Source organism: Mesoplodon mirus, assembly GCF_964341445.2.
Source record: "Mesoplodon mirus genome assembly, chromosome: 14".
Lineage (NCBI taxonomy): Eukaryota > Metazoa > Chordata > Mammalia > Artiodactyla > Ziphiidae > Mesoplodon > Mesoplodon mirus.
In genome coordinates, this window is record NC_138990.1 from 49,452,722 (window position 1) to 49,467,546 (window position 14,825).

Sequence of the window (14,825 nt, forward strand, 5' to 3'; positions counted from 1 at the left end):
CTGTGGAGTAGACTGAGAATCCGCATGTCTAGCGAACTTCCACCCCTGGCCCAAGAACCACTTTGAGAAGCAAAGGTCTAAGGCCAGGGTTAGCCAACTTTTCCTATAAAGATAGTAAAAATTTCAGCTTTGTGGGCCACCTAGTCTCCATCACAGCTATTCAACTCTGCCACCCACAGCAGTGTGAAAGCAGCCACAGACAACATATAATGTGTGTGATGGTTCCCATAAAACTTTATTTATGAACACTGAAATTTGAATTTCAGATAATTTTCACGTGTCACAAAATATTTTTCTTCCTCGTTTTGTTTCCAACCATTAAAGATAGTTTTATAAAACATTCTTAGCTCACAGGATAAGCAGAGGAGGACTGAACTTGGGGTTCTGAATTTGGCCCATGGGCCGATCCTGGTCTAGAGTGTCCAACACAGTATAAAACCCACGACAGGCATCCTCAACTAATTAACGTGGGGTGCTCAGCCTATTTTTCTATCCTGAAGTTGGTTTTCCTTTCCTGTGATCCTTCTACTAGGGCTGTGGTTTTCAAACAGCAGACACTTTGGGGACAAGTGGATGCTGGCAAATGTACTTTTTCAAAACTCACTGAACGGACTTTAAAAGGCCGTCCTAAATCCTTCTTCTTCTAATAAGAGGCCCTGAGGAATAATAGGTTCCTGTATTAGTGGAAGAGCTTTAAGGAGGAGATTAAACTTCAACCACAGGTTTCTTTTTTTTTTTTGCGGTACGCGGGCCTCTCACTGCTGTGGCCTCTCCCGTTGCAGAGCACAGGCTCCGGACGCACAGGCCCAGCGGCCATGGCTCACGGGCCCAGCCGCTCCGCGGCATGTGGGATCCTCCCGGACCGGGGCATGAACCCGCATCCCCTGCATCGGCAGGCGGACTCTCAACCACTGCGCCACCAGGGAAGCCCCCAACCACAGTTTTTTGAGCTAACAGAAGAGTGACATGATCAGGGGAAGAAATCAACCTTGCAGAACAACACCTAGAATATTTGAAAGCAATAGTCTCAAGCATTTATCCCATGAACGCATGTAAAGATTCTCTCCATCCCCTTGGCCTCACATCCCATTTTGACTTGAAAGACAAAAAAGACTTCTAGCCATTTTGCAGCCCATTTCACCATTTAACAGCCATCCCAGCGACACAGTTCTATCTTTCCAGGAATAAACAACACACCTGAAAGTCCAAGAGGGAGACAGAGTTCTAAAGACAGAAGTCGCCAGGCGCCAGCCGGGGGCCACTGCGCCACACTCCACTACTCCCTAAGAATTCGCCCTGGGCGAGGAGGGCAGAACCAGCCTCGGCCATCTCCTGCATCCTGCACAGCGCTTCGCACCCAGCAATGCCCATGTAGGTTTGCTGAATGAACTGATGAGCCTGACCCAGTGGCCTGGTGCAGGGCAACTGGCCCACTCTGTCTCCCCCTGTTCGATAAGCCTGTCTCCCCATGCTGGATGGGCGCTCAAAGGGAGAAACTCCTTCAAGGAGCTCACTGTCTTTCTCAGTTGCCGACTGCCCCACTGGCACCTCAGCATCATCTAGACCTGTCTTGGCTCCGCCACTTACTAGCTCTGTTGACTTGGGCAAGTTTCACTGGATGTTTATGAACCTCAAGTTCTTCATTGGTAAAATAAGGGTAATCAATACATCATCCAAAGATAATGTTCGTAAGAGAACTTTTAACAACCCGTGTGGCTCAGACACTGTTTAATCAGAAAGGTGACAGCCATGGGGCTTCCCTGGTGGCACAGTGGTTGAGAGTCCGCCTGCTGATGCAGGGGATGCGGGTTTGTGCCCCGGTCCGGGAGGGTCCCGCATGCCGCGGAGCAGCTGGGCCCGTGAGCCATGGCCGCTGAGCCTGCGCGTACGGAGCCTGTGCTCTGCAACAGGAGAGGCCACGACAGTGAGAGGCCCGCATACCGCCCCCCCCAAAAAAAAGAAAGGTGACAGCCTTAAACACCCAGTATGACCGTACTGGCAAGTCCCAGGTAAATCTCAGCCTGCCTACTTCGTGGTAGGCTTTGTAAACAATGAATAACTTAACACAGATAGAGCATGTAGCATTTCTCCTGAAAGGCAGCCATACACCCCTCTCCCCATGAAAGCCTCCTAGCATATGATGGTGGCCACGAAAAGCTCCATCGCTAGCGCTTCCTGCAGGACACCTGACAGTCACTTGCACCACTTATTGAGCACATGGCCAGAGCCGCCTCCTGACGCCTACTGGAGCTTTTCCTTGCAGACAACCCAGGGAGCTCCCGAGGGTTCTTTCAGATGGTCCTACCCACAGAACTCATAGCCACCCTGGGCAGAAGACTGCTGGAATCTCATTCTACTGGGGATCCACAGTCAACCCACTTGTAGGAAGATGGCCTACTTGCTGGGGTGGGGTGGAGGGCACATACCCAAAGCACCCAAATGCCCATCCCATCCTCCTCAAATCAGGAAAACAAGGACCAAACCTCAAAGTGCCACAAAAAAAGCAACTGGGTCATTTCTTTGGCAATTAACTCCAGCATATATTTCACAGAGAAAATTCTACAATCCCTTACCCCTTATACAGACTCCGTGCCCGTGGGAAGGCCCGGGATTCTGCTCTGGAATAACCCGACTTCTTCCCTGAAAAGAACTAGCACATCTCCCATAGGGCCTTGACACGTGACACTCAGTACATGTCAGAGCTCTCAACTCCTTTTGAGACCAGAAGGAAACAAGAAAACAACTTGGTTACAGCTCAGAAAACAGCTATGCTTAATATGACTGGGGAGAATTAGAAGTCTTGGCATAGAAAGGAAAGAAAGGAAATTGCACATTATAAAAAGAAATATGTATTTAAAAGTAGAAAATATCATAAATGTGGCTTATTCTTTTTAATATTTAATTATTTATTTTTGGCCGTGTTGGGTCGTGCCGGCTTCCTCTAGCTGTGGTGAGCAGGGGCTACTCTTCTTTGCGGTGTGCGGGCTTCTCGTTGCAGTGGCTTCTCCTGATGTGGAGCATGGGCTCTAGGCATGAGGGCTTCAGTGGTTGTGGCACACGGGCTCTAGAGCGCAGGCTCAGTAGTTGTGGTGCATGGGCTCAGCTGCTCGGCGGCATGTGGGATCTTCCCGGAGCAGGGCTTGAACCCGTGTCACCTGCATTCGCAGGTGGATTCTTAACCACTGAGCCACCAGGGAAGTCCCCAAATGTGGCTTATTTATGGTTAATAGCAGGTATTTGTTTTTGGTGCTAATAATCTAATTAGCAGTCAATCCAGTGCATCCTTTATTATCAGCTGATCCATAATTACTGCTCCATGCTGAGTAATTTCCCGGCACATGATAGCTTTCAACTCCTCAGCACAAACAACCAATAAATGGTGCTATTATGTCTGATACAGGACTATTCCTCTCTGACGGGTGATATGCGGGGGTTTACCACTCACTATGGCCTTTGCATTTTCAGCATCTGTTGATTAACTCCTTACCATGCCCTCTTTCATCAGTCTTGAGGCATGTCGAAAGCACCTTAACATGGTCAAGAATGTGACAGCTTGGAGATTTCCTTTTTCAAAGTTTAACCCTGGGGCCAGAAACATCCCCAGTCATCTGACATGTTCACAAGGGATATCAAACAGTGCTGAAAGCACAATCTATTTCTCTTTGAAAGTTTTGTAAAGTTTTCTCCTTGACTATTGTTTTTAAATGACTTGTCCTGGAAGAGATAGCTTCTGATATAAAACTATTTCATTCAACAGCTTCTGGTCTCAAGATGTGTGTAATTCCAGGAAGCAGAACCAAAGCGGGCTATAAAGGTAGGTTGCTAAGGGGAAACTCTATTCAATCATCACTTTCAGGAGACCAGATTCAGCGTGACTGTGAAGGGAGGAGAAACCTGGGGTGGGCGTGGTGATGTGGGAAGAAGGTGGGCTCTGGAGCCAGACAGATCTGGATTGGAATCCAGTTCCTCTGCTGATGAGCGGCATGACTTTGGGAAAGTCACTTAACTTCCCTAAGCCTTGATGTTCCTCATCTGAAAAATAAAGCTACTAATGCCTATTGTACAGGGCTGTTAGGAAGGACAGATGTCTGACACAGGAAACACCTGGCACTCATAGGGGCTCAGGTTGTTAGTTCTCTGCTTTTTGTCCTGGGTGCAAAAAAAAAAAAAAAAAAAAAAAGAATAGAAGGTGGTTTGCTATAAGCCACTAGCTTGTAGCCATATAACTCCACTCACTGTAACTAAGCCTCCACCACTTAACTATAAACATAGGTAGATTTCAGCCCGGAATCACTACTGAGCCGAATTCCTACTGGCGGTTCCCACTGCCCTGAAGGCTTTCCCGCTGCCTGGCTCTCCTCTAGGATTCCCCTCCCCCAACCAACTTCCTATGATTCAGCAACTAGAGGGTTAACTCTCCGCAGGTATTGTACTTTGGGTGGCTGGTACCTGTACCACACTAGCTATTAAGCGTCTCCCTGTATGTAAAAGAGAGTAAGAGTTGGGAAATTGGAAAGACCTATCAAGACCTTTCTCCAAAGACTCTCTTATTCAGAAACAGAAGCCAGTGGCTGTAAAAAGAATGAAAACTTCTACGCTCTGACCCCAAAGAGGTGCTAACCCCTGGAGTCAGAAGCCACCCACTCAATTCATTCTTTTTTTTTTTTTTTTTTTTTCTTTTTTTTTTTTTTGCGGTACGCGGGCCTCTCACTGCTGTGGCCTCTCCCACCGCGGAGCACAAGCTCCGGACGCACAGGCCCAGTGGCCATGGCTCACGGGCCCAGCCACTCCGCGACATGCAGGATCCTCCCAGACCGGGGCACGAACCCGTGTCCCCTGCATCGGCAAGTGGACTCCCAACCACTGCGCCACCAGGGAAGCCCCCATTCTTTTTCTTTTTGAACGTCTTATAGAGGAGGCATATACAAACACAAAAGAGCAGGTATCCGATGAATTCCCACAATGAACACACCCGAGTTACAAGCACCCAGATCAAGAAACTGACACGGTACCAATGCCCCAAATGCCCCCCTGCTTCCTTCTAGTCACTGATGCCAACCAAGGGTCACCGTGAAATTGACTTCAAACACCATAGATTAGTTTGCTCTGCTCTTGTACCTTATGTTAAGTGGAATTCCACAGCCTGAGGGCCAAATCTGGCCTGCCACCTGTCTGAGGATACCCTGGCAAAGTAAGAATGGATTTTGCATTTATAAATCTTTGAAAATCACACCAAAAGAGGAATAATATTTCACAAGATGTGAAAACTATACGAAATTCAAATTTCAGGGTCCATAAATAAAGTTTTATTGGAACACGGCCGTGCTCAATTTCATTTACATATTGTCCTTCACTCGGCAACAGCAGAGTTGGTTACAACAGAAACCATATGACCTAAAAAAACAAAAATTCTGAGTACATGACCTTTTACAGAAAAAGTTTGCTGACTTCAATTTGAGTGTGAGGCATTCGTCGAAATATGAAATAGGGTATTTGGGGTTTATCACTAGGAGTGAAATGGCAGGGTCACAGGTATATACATGTGTTCAGCTTTAGTAGACACTGCCAAGACGTTTTCCAAAATATACACTCAGTTTTAAGAGAAAAGCTAAAACCTGGAGCAGAAGCCATAATCTCAGTGTTAAGAGAGGCAGGGAGAATTACAGGGTGTTTACCTGATCCAGAATTAAGCAAATGATTAGAAACCATCGGGACTTTTGAGTGGAGAGTGAAAATATCAGAGTAGGTTTACATTTCTTTTCATTCTTACTCCATGCACACTCTTTAAAAATATAGTCCCCTTTAGGGGCTTCCTTGGTGGCACAGTGGTTGAGAATCTGCCTGCTAATGCAGGGGACACGGGTTCGAGCACTGGTCTGGGAGGATCCCACATGTCACGGAGCAACTAGGCCCATGAGCAACAACTACTGAGCCTGCGCGTCTGGAGCCTGTGCTCCGCAACAAGAGAGGCCACGATAGTGAGAGGCCTGCGCACCGCGATGAAGAGTGGCCCCCGCTTGCCACAACTAGAGAAAGCCCTCGCACAGAAACGAAGACCCAACACATCAAAAAAAAAAATATATATATATATATAGTCCCCTTTAATGTTGCCACGCTCTGCAGAAATGGACAAGAGTGGAGAAGTCATGCTTCTGCACAATAGAGACTGTGTCCCACAATAGAGATCCCACAATAGAGACTGTGTCACTCAGGCCACATCACAAAAGCACCACCATGAGCCCTCCGGGTAGCTTACCTGAATTGCAGACAAAATACCAGGAAGATATTAGCAACCTCCTGCTTTTATGCTGTCATAAGTTTAAGCATATACATGGGCAGCAACTATGTTACCCACACCCAACCTCCAAAGCAGCCACCAAGAGGCTGAACCCTGGGCCTTCAAGGCTAAAGAGCACGACGCAGGCAGGGCACCCTCTGTCTTCGAGCCGGGAGGCTCTCAGGTGATGCTGGGTACCTTCCAAAGACACTTCTTTGGAGTCATTCCCCCATACACCTGCCTCGCATGTCAAATAGGATGTACGTCTTAGGTTCTTTCAAATGACGTTTTTCCTCTTAGAGGGGAATTGCTTCTGATTGTTTAAGAACCACATTCATCACGAAAGGGATTCATATCAACGGTTTCTGTCTTAATTGCACAATCCTGTTGACTTCTGAGTTAAGCAGCCTCTTGAATAACAGCAGAGCCTCATTTCCCGCTGTCAAACCCTGCCAGCCAGGGAGAATCAAGGACAGAGACAATGCCGACTAGAGGACTCAGGGGTGGGAAAGCCTCTCTCCCTCCACTTCTCCCGGGACCATGAGTCTGCCATTCCAGGCCGGCACCTTCCCACAGCAGAAAACAGTGTCCTGTGGAATGTTTCTGCTGGGCCTGCGAGTGAGTTAAACTTGGCCTGTCCTGGGAGAAAACCCAAAGTCCTGGTGGCCCTCTGGAGACCGGCTCTACAGTTCCCTTAATCAAACCCTCCGTTCCCTTTCACATGCAGAAAAGCAACACTGGTGTTTTATCAGAGGTACGGAGTCATTTCTCAGCAAGAGCATAAGCTTTTTGTCCATATGAAAATATATACATAACACATACATATATAAAATAGAGCTCATTTCCCCTGGAAAAGGAAGCTAGCCAGACGTTGAGTGCGGCCATGATACAAACAGTACACGCTTTACAGTCAGATGAGTGAGTTCAAGGCCACTTACGGTTGGGCGAGCATGCTAATCTCCTCCCTCTTATAATCTCAGCTTCATCATACTTCAGAAAACGAGGATAATAATAACACCCACCTCAAGGGGTTGCAGGAAGGAGCAAACGAGGCACTTGTGAATAAAAACGCTTTGTAAACTGTAAAACATCGCACAAAGAGGTGGAGGGAGGAAGCTACCTCTTATCTTCCAGCTCCTGATTCACCTTTAATTAGTCAGGTCTTTGAGCCAGTGCCTCTGCAGGTAAAGACCACCAGCCCACCATAATAAGGACTTCGGTCGGGTCGATTCAGCACTCAGCTGGCAGCAATCAACTGCCCATCTATTAACAGCCAATTAGCTGTGTGGCTTAATTAATCCATGGACCACGTGGTCTGATCTCCCCAAGATCCTGGAAAACGAGCCTGAAACAGATAATCCATGGACGACATGGTCCGATCACCCCAAGATCCTAGAAAACAATGAGCCCAAAACACGGGCGCCAGCTAATTTCTCACTGACCATCAAGGAGTTTGGCGGCCATTATGCCTGTGTGTTGCAGCTGTGAGTGATGGGAGCATAAATATTGATTGGCTCAGTCTCTCTGTGGCTGGGGCGGGGTGGGGAATTAACGATTAGAGTGTTCTCAGAGGAACCACAGGAGCTACATAAATCCTCAGCCTGGACCATTAGGGGAAAAAAATCCTTATTTCCAAACCTTAGTGAGGACAGAGGAAAGGGACCGATGGGAGACAGCTTGGAGACAGCTTGTCAAGATGGGGCCGTCCTACCTGCTCTGTAGATGTTACCCACACGCTTTTCTGGCTGGGAATGAGATGCAAATTGGGTTTAAACAACGGGATCATTAGAAAAGAGGCAGCTGGTGGAGTTTCTCTTCGTCTGGGCACTCAGATCCAGTGGCAGGAACATGTGCGTGTGCTGCTCGCCCTGCGTTTCCTTGAAAGATCTCTGTAGTGCTCACAGTTAAGAAGACAAGTGACATGAGGAGAATTTAATTATTTTTTTCAAATGCCTAATCTTGTCTCCAGGAAATGGTACACAGAAGAGACTTTGTACTTGAAATTGGCATTGTCCGGGAGATAGTGTTCTGATGGCTCCTTAATTCCTGCCATGAGGGCTCATGCTGATATAAGAGCATCCGAGCAGAATGGCTCAGGATGGCCCAGAGCAGCTACTCCCCTCCTTCAGAAAGAACGGCCTTTGTGTCCAGAGCATCAGCGAGACAGGCTGCTCCTGACCTTGGTCAGTGCTTGCAGGGAAGTACTGGGCGCCTGCACCCCCAGACTTCTTCCCGGGGCTCCTGACCAAGTGCCCTGTGCCTCTCTGCTCTGGGACCCCCTGGCTTTCCAGGAGATGTGAGGAAGAGGAGGAAGAAGAATGAAGAAGGGAGGAGGGAAGCTATGGAAAGAAAAACAGGAGGAAAGAGGACTCCCTGAGGGGCACACACATTCCTCCCGCCACAGGGATAGATCTCTTCCTCGCTCTCCCCATTAGCTTCCTAGTGTTCATTAGGTCCTGTGATGACAGCAGCTGCTGCCAAATGCAAAGACTGCTGCCCCAGAAGGTCATCTCAGGCCATTTATTCTGAAATACCAGAATACCAGAGCCAGCAAATTTCAGGAGCTTCTGCAGAATTCCCCAGGGTGCCAGTGGACAAGTGTGTGCATGCGCGTTCTTCAGTATCCCAAAGGGGTTCTTTCTTAATCAGTTCAACATCTGAGGACTCGGAAACTGATTTATCTTTTGGTTAATCTAACATTTCTGGTAAAATAATTAAAAGATAAGTAATAGACACAGAGCATCTGTGGTATAATTATTTAAAGCCACGAGGTCTCACTTCAGAATTATTCACAATTAACCCAAAATGACTCAGACTGCTGGCAAGGCAAGTGGGACACAGGCAGTGCGGTAGCATGCTGCTCCCATTTCACAGTTGAGGAGACTGAGCCCGGAAGAGACTATCTGTTATCCCCAGCACTGCCAGTGGCAGAAAGAGACACCCGGGTTGCCACGTATATAAGCAAAACCAGAAGGTGAAATCACACTTGATTATGACATCATGGGAGCTGCCAGGAGAGGGCTGGGCTCTCCATCTTTCAACCCTGGTGAACAGTGTGAGTCTCTGAGGTCCAGACAAGGAGGAAGGCTGACCACCCAGCTCAGGGTCACTGCGGGCAAGTGGAAGAGGCAGCAGCCAGCTGTAGAGGGCACTGGGCATGTCAGACTCACTTCCCGAAACAGATGGTGGGTCCATAATGCTGGTCTCGGGTAAAACGTGCAAAAGTCATGACAGGGTTCACAGACGCTCCCAGAGAGGGGAGCTGGGGATGTGTCCCTACTTTCTAATTCAGATTCTTTTCCAAAAAAATGCATCGGGGACTTTGAAATGCTCTGGAAGAGTGACAAAACTGTAAACGTCAGAAATTAAACAAGGGCACAGAAACACATTTTTTCAGCTTCAAAATGTGTTCCTGGGTGCCTGATAATGCATAAGACTGTTTTGGAAATTTGGGATGGGAGAGGTGTGGGAAAGGATGCAGGCAAAGGCGGCAGACGAGATGGCACGTGAACCTGTAAAAATCCCGGGCCTTAGGTATCAGCCAACGGCAGCCGCATTCTGTCCCTGTTCAGTTAATAAGTGACCTCTGATGACTGGAAATTAACACTTTTAAATGATACAAACAGATGAGCAACCTTGGAAAAGGGTAGTCTCTAGACAGGCTGGGGAAGCTTGTGACAGGGACATTAATTTCTCTTTCTTTTCTGGTTTTGCCCCTTTGTCTTCCTTGATTTGAGCAGATATCATTCTGTGCCTCTAGAAAATTGAGACAGGGACTCCTGGTCTTTGCTTCCAAAAGTACCAGGCCACTTAGGGGAACAAGGGTTTAGGGGGGGAGGGGGGGAGAGAGAGAGAGAGAGAGAGAGAGAGAGAGAGAGAGAGAGAGAGAGGGAGAGAGAGGGAGAGAGAGGGAGAGAGAGGGAGAGAGAGGGAGAGAGAGGGAGAGAGGGAGAGAGGGAGAGAGGGAGAGAGAGAGAGCGCTCCCCAGACTGACTCAAAGAGGTTCCCTTCGAATAGGTCTGTGGGTCCCTGGGACAGGGCCTGGGGGAGAATGCCAGCTGGGAAAGCAAGCAGGGACAAGGGTGCAACCCAGAGCAGGCCAAAAATGACCCAAGGAGGAGAAATTCCCATCAGCCTGATGGGACTGAACAGGGCAAGAGAGGAAATACAGGGGAGCTCAGGGTTTTGGGGTTCGTTTGTTTTTCTAAGCTTGTTGATATCTAGAAAGCAAAAGCATGCTATTTCTTGAATACCTGAGGTTCCAACCTTCTAGTCTCATATTTCCCAGCTTCTCACAGCAGCCACATCTGGCCCACAAGGCAACACCATCCCCACCACCTTCCAGGAACTGCCTTAGATGGGAAAACAGCACAGCGTCCAGCGCAGGCACCAGCACACACAGAAATGCATGTTCATGAAGGATGAACGTTCATCAGAAAATGAGCTATTTCCGGTCATGCCAGAGTCAAACTTCCCTGGACAGTCTAAAATACACCCACTGAGCGTCAGCAGATTACTAGGGCCTCTCTCTAAAATTGATGAATTTTTTGAGTGGGAGAAATTACCTAATAAATGGGGAATACAGTAACAGTGTCATATACATAAGGCATTTGCAATACACAAATATTACAGAAAACAGGCTCTTTTCTAATAGTTTTTGCTATATTTCTAGTACAGCACAAATACATTTACATGGGCCTGAGGCACTTTATTCAAAGCCTTTACATTTCCAATACCTTCCTCCAAAAGCACCCTCAGGCCTCAAATTCTTCTGCTTTTACTAAGCCCTAAGCCCCTGGACTAAATTTAGTTTCTTGGAAATAAGAGACAAATTTGCTGGGTTTTTTTTTTTTTTTTAATTCTGCCAGTTATTGTATAATTCTCCAAGAAGCGAACAAATGATAGGCGAGAGAAAAAATGGAAACATTTTTCAGGTCCTTTTTTTTAGTGGTACAGTATTTATTGCTAAAATACAGTTTAAATTAAGGCATCAAGCTTGTTACAGGATTTTCAATTAGGAATTAGAGCTTTGCTGAATTTGGGGGTGGGAAACCCCATAAAAAATCAAATCAACGTTGAAAAGTCAAACTTAAATCTTTATTTGAGCTATTAATAGAAACAGCCCTTCTTGAAACTAAGGAAAAAAAATCCAACTAATCTTCCTAAACCTGGAGTGCAGCTTGGCTTCTCCATATCACTTGGATTGTGACGGAGCATAGGTTTTATTTTATTATCAGGCCCACTTTGGAGATCACATTGCCAGGTGAAGGAGGATGTTCCCTAACCCTGAGGAAAGGGGAATAAGGGTCTAGTCCCCAGTGAAGGCAATTGGCTGCAAGGAATTGACAAGTTGGCAAGTCCCCAGCCCAGGAGCCCTCGCCATAGCCCTCTCTAGTCCAATCCCTCCACCATTTCAACTTCTCTAAATATTTTTATGGGAAGGGAGCCCAGTGTTCTTGCTTTAGAAAATAAACTGACCCCCCTCCACCACACTGGGAAGAGCCCTAGGCAGAGGACCCCTGGCTTCAGACATGTCCAAGGCAAGAGCTCTCCCCATGACTGTGCAGGAGCATTGTCTAGGAAAACCTAGGACACTGAACTCACTCAAAAACCAAAAGATTTTCCCTACGATAGACAAATGTCCCTGGATAATTCCTACTGTTGAGGAAACAATCTCCGCCCTGGCAAATGATTCCTAAACCAATGGTGCTGCGACCACCTGCAACCATTTGAGGCAACCCCCCAATGATGCTGCAACCTTCCATCAGACCCGCCCCACCAGGGTGCACTCTATCCAGCCAGAGGAGCCTCCTCTGCCCCCTATGACCTCCCCTGAGGGCAGAGCAGGATTCCCTCTGAAATGGTTTCCTCACAACTTACACCAACCTCCCTGGAGCTCTCCCAAGGCCAGCACCTGGGGATGAGCCATGGAAGTGCTTGGAAAGTAGGTGGGCATCGTGCAGCTACTAACCTCCCTAACCTCACCCCATCACCCACTAGCGCAGACCCAGGCATCCATGTGGCTTGAGGGCATGGAAGGAGCACTTGCGTGAGCAGTTGCCAGAATAATCCCATTCCATTCTTGTCCTGATGCTGCTACTTAATCATAGTCTTGTTGTCTTGGGCCAATTGTTTAACCTCATTACTCAATCTCATCTGCATGAAAGTATGATCTGCCTTATTGTTTGTGGTCACTGTGAAGCTTAAATGAGCTAATATATGTGAAATGGAGTTTGTGAATTTCTAAAGCACGATACAAATGCTAGCTATTGTTATTTCACATGAATGCACATGCTCACTCAGGCTTGGTCCACGAGGAGCTCAAGAGGAATGAAATCATTCGGCCATATTTACATGGGGCCCACGGAACTACAAAAAAACCAAGAGACTTGGTATTCTTCATCTAGTTCCCAAATACCACCCATCACTAGGCTGCCTCAGACTCACATGGAGCCCTTGTAAAAATATTGATTCTACAACCTTCTACCAAACCCACAGAATCATAATCTCTGCAATAAACACAGAAACATGTAAATTAAATGAGCTCTCCAGGTGGCTCTGACATGGAATCAGGTTTGGAAACCCACCGCACTCCATGGGACCTGACATGCAAATTTCCTGAGTAGATCAGTCATGGGAATACAACTGTTCTAGTGCTAAGAAGGACCTCTCTTTGTCTCTCCACCCCGCCCCTCAGGTACATATACACCAAGATACAGAGGGCTGCTCATCCACCAGGCACAAAATACACCCACGAATACACACAACACATATATGTAGACACAAAAAGGCATAATACAGGTGAAAAACGGGAAGAAGAAATCTACTAACAAAAAAAGGTGACCAATAATAAGAATTATCAAGATTTTTAAAGTCTAGAGAATTCATGGTTATAAAGGATACAGAAAATGAGGGAAAAGGAAGATACTAAGACAAAGAGCAAGTGTCTGCACAGCACAATGTCTGGACTTCTGACATTAGACCACTGCCCCCATACCATGCCGCTACTCACTTGTTTGCAATCCTGCCTCAACCAGGAACTTGTGAGAGCCGCCCCCGCCAAAAGGCAGGGGCACAGTGTACTCATCACAGCCGCCCCCAAACCTAGCACAGAGCCTGGCCTCTGGCTGCATTTGATCAATGTGTGCTCAGCGCTCACCAGGATGCGAAGAGGCAGGAAAAGAAGACGGACAAAGTGCACAAAGAAGGAAACAGATCCCTTGTCCCAGCTCCCTGGTGTAGACTAGAATAAGCAAGCTTAACGTAATGAGGTTCAACGCAAAACAGAGAGAGTTCATGCCCCCACAGGCATCATTAACCTCACAAGGAGCAGAACCACCCAGGGAAAAAGACGAAAAGCTCTCCAGATCTATGAGCTCTCCAGATCTCACTCACCTCAGACCTCTCTAGGTCTGAGATGAGTGAGAAAATTGATCCCGTGTGATGAAGGCTGTTTGAAATCATCAGTCTGACCTCATCACTCCCCTGCTTAGTACACCTCCAAGGTCCCCTGGTACCCACAAGGTCCTACCAACAGGACCGTTACACATCTTCCCAACCTCATCCCTGCCACTGGCCACATGCTTTGACGCCAAACTCACCCAGCGTGCTGTGTAATTCCTCTCAGCCTGTTTGGTGCACTTAACCTCTACCTGGAATGCCCTCCCTACCTACTGGCAAACCTACTGTTCATCCTTCTCAACTCAGTTCCCTTATGTCCTCCTCCTCCTCCAGGAAGTCCCCAGGCTCCCAGGACGCCCAGTGCACTGAGCCATTGTAGCCCTCAGCACACTGTATGGTCCTGGTCTATTCCTGAGCAGATGCCCCTACTGCAGAGAACAAGTTCTGCATCTCTGTACCCACAGTACCTAGCACACTGCCTGGCACATGGCAGATCATCAATAAATGATTGTGGAATTCAATCGAGCATTGGCAAGATTCCAAAACATAAGTGACCAGAGGCTTAGTTAAAAGGCAGTCTCAAAGGCAACTTGATATAGTGGAAAGATCCTGAATATCGGAGATCTGAGTTCAAATCAGTAGTGTCCTAAGGCAAGGTACTTAAAGAATGAACCAGTTTCCTAATATACGGAATAAGGAGAATCCTACCCAACTCATACAACTACTTATAAAGAAGCACCCACTATGTACCTTGCACCTAGTAGGTGCTCTGCACTGTACTTACTGGGATTCTCCCCTCTCTCCCCCTTCCCCCATTATTTTCTGTCTCCAGCTTGGGACCATAAATCTTCTCCAAGGGCTTTTTCGCGGTCGCTGGAGGACCTCTCTGGACCCAGTTCATAAACGTTTCCTGGCTGGTCAGGAAACCCCCTGAGGCCTCCTTTTTCTGTGTCTTACAGCCAGGTCTGTGGAAGAGGAGACCGAGGAATAGGGGCTCTGAATAAAGGTAAGACGGAACCTTGCAGCTCCGCTCATATGAACCGACTGGGCAGGAGTTGGAAAAGCCACTTGGATTCTCATTTCCCCAACTCCCCACCAATACCAAGGCGTCTGTTTTTACAGGCTTTTTAGTGATGTTCAGGGCACA

The 14,825-nt window shown here is 47.5% G+C and overlaps 1 protein-coding gene across 1 annotated transcript in view; it reads right to left on the reverse strand.

Moving 5' to 3' along the window:
* The window catches only part of GALNT14 (polypeptide N-acetylgalactosaminyltransferase 14), a gene marked incomplete at its 5' end in the record, with an annotated part of 209,715 nt that overhangs the window by 194,165 nt on the left and 725 nt on the right, over positions 1 to 14,825 (reverse strand). The gene's annotated exons all lie outside the window — the stretch shown is intronic.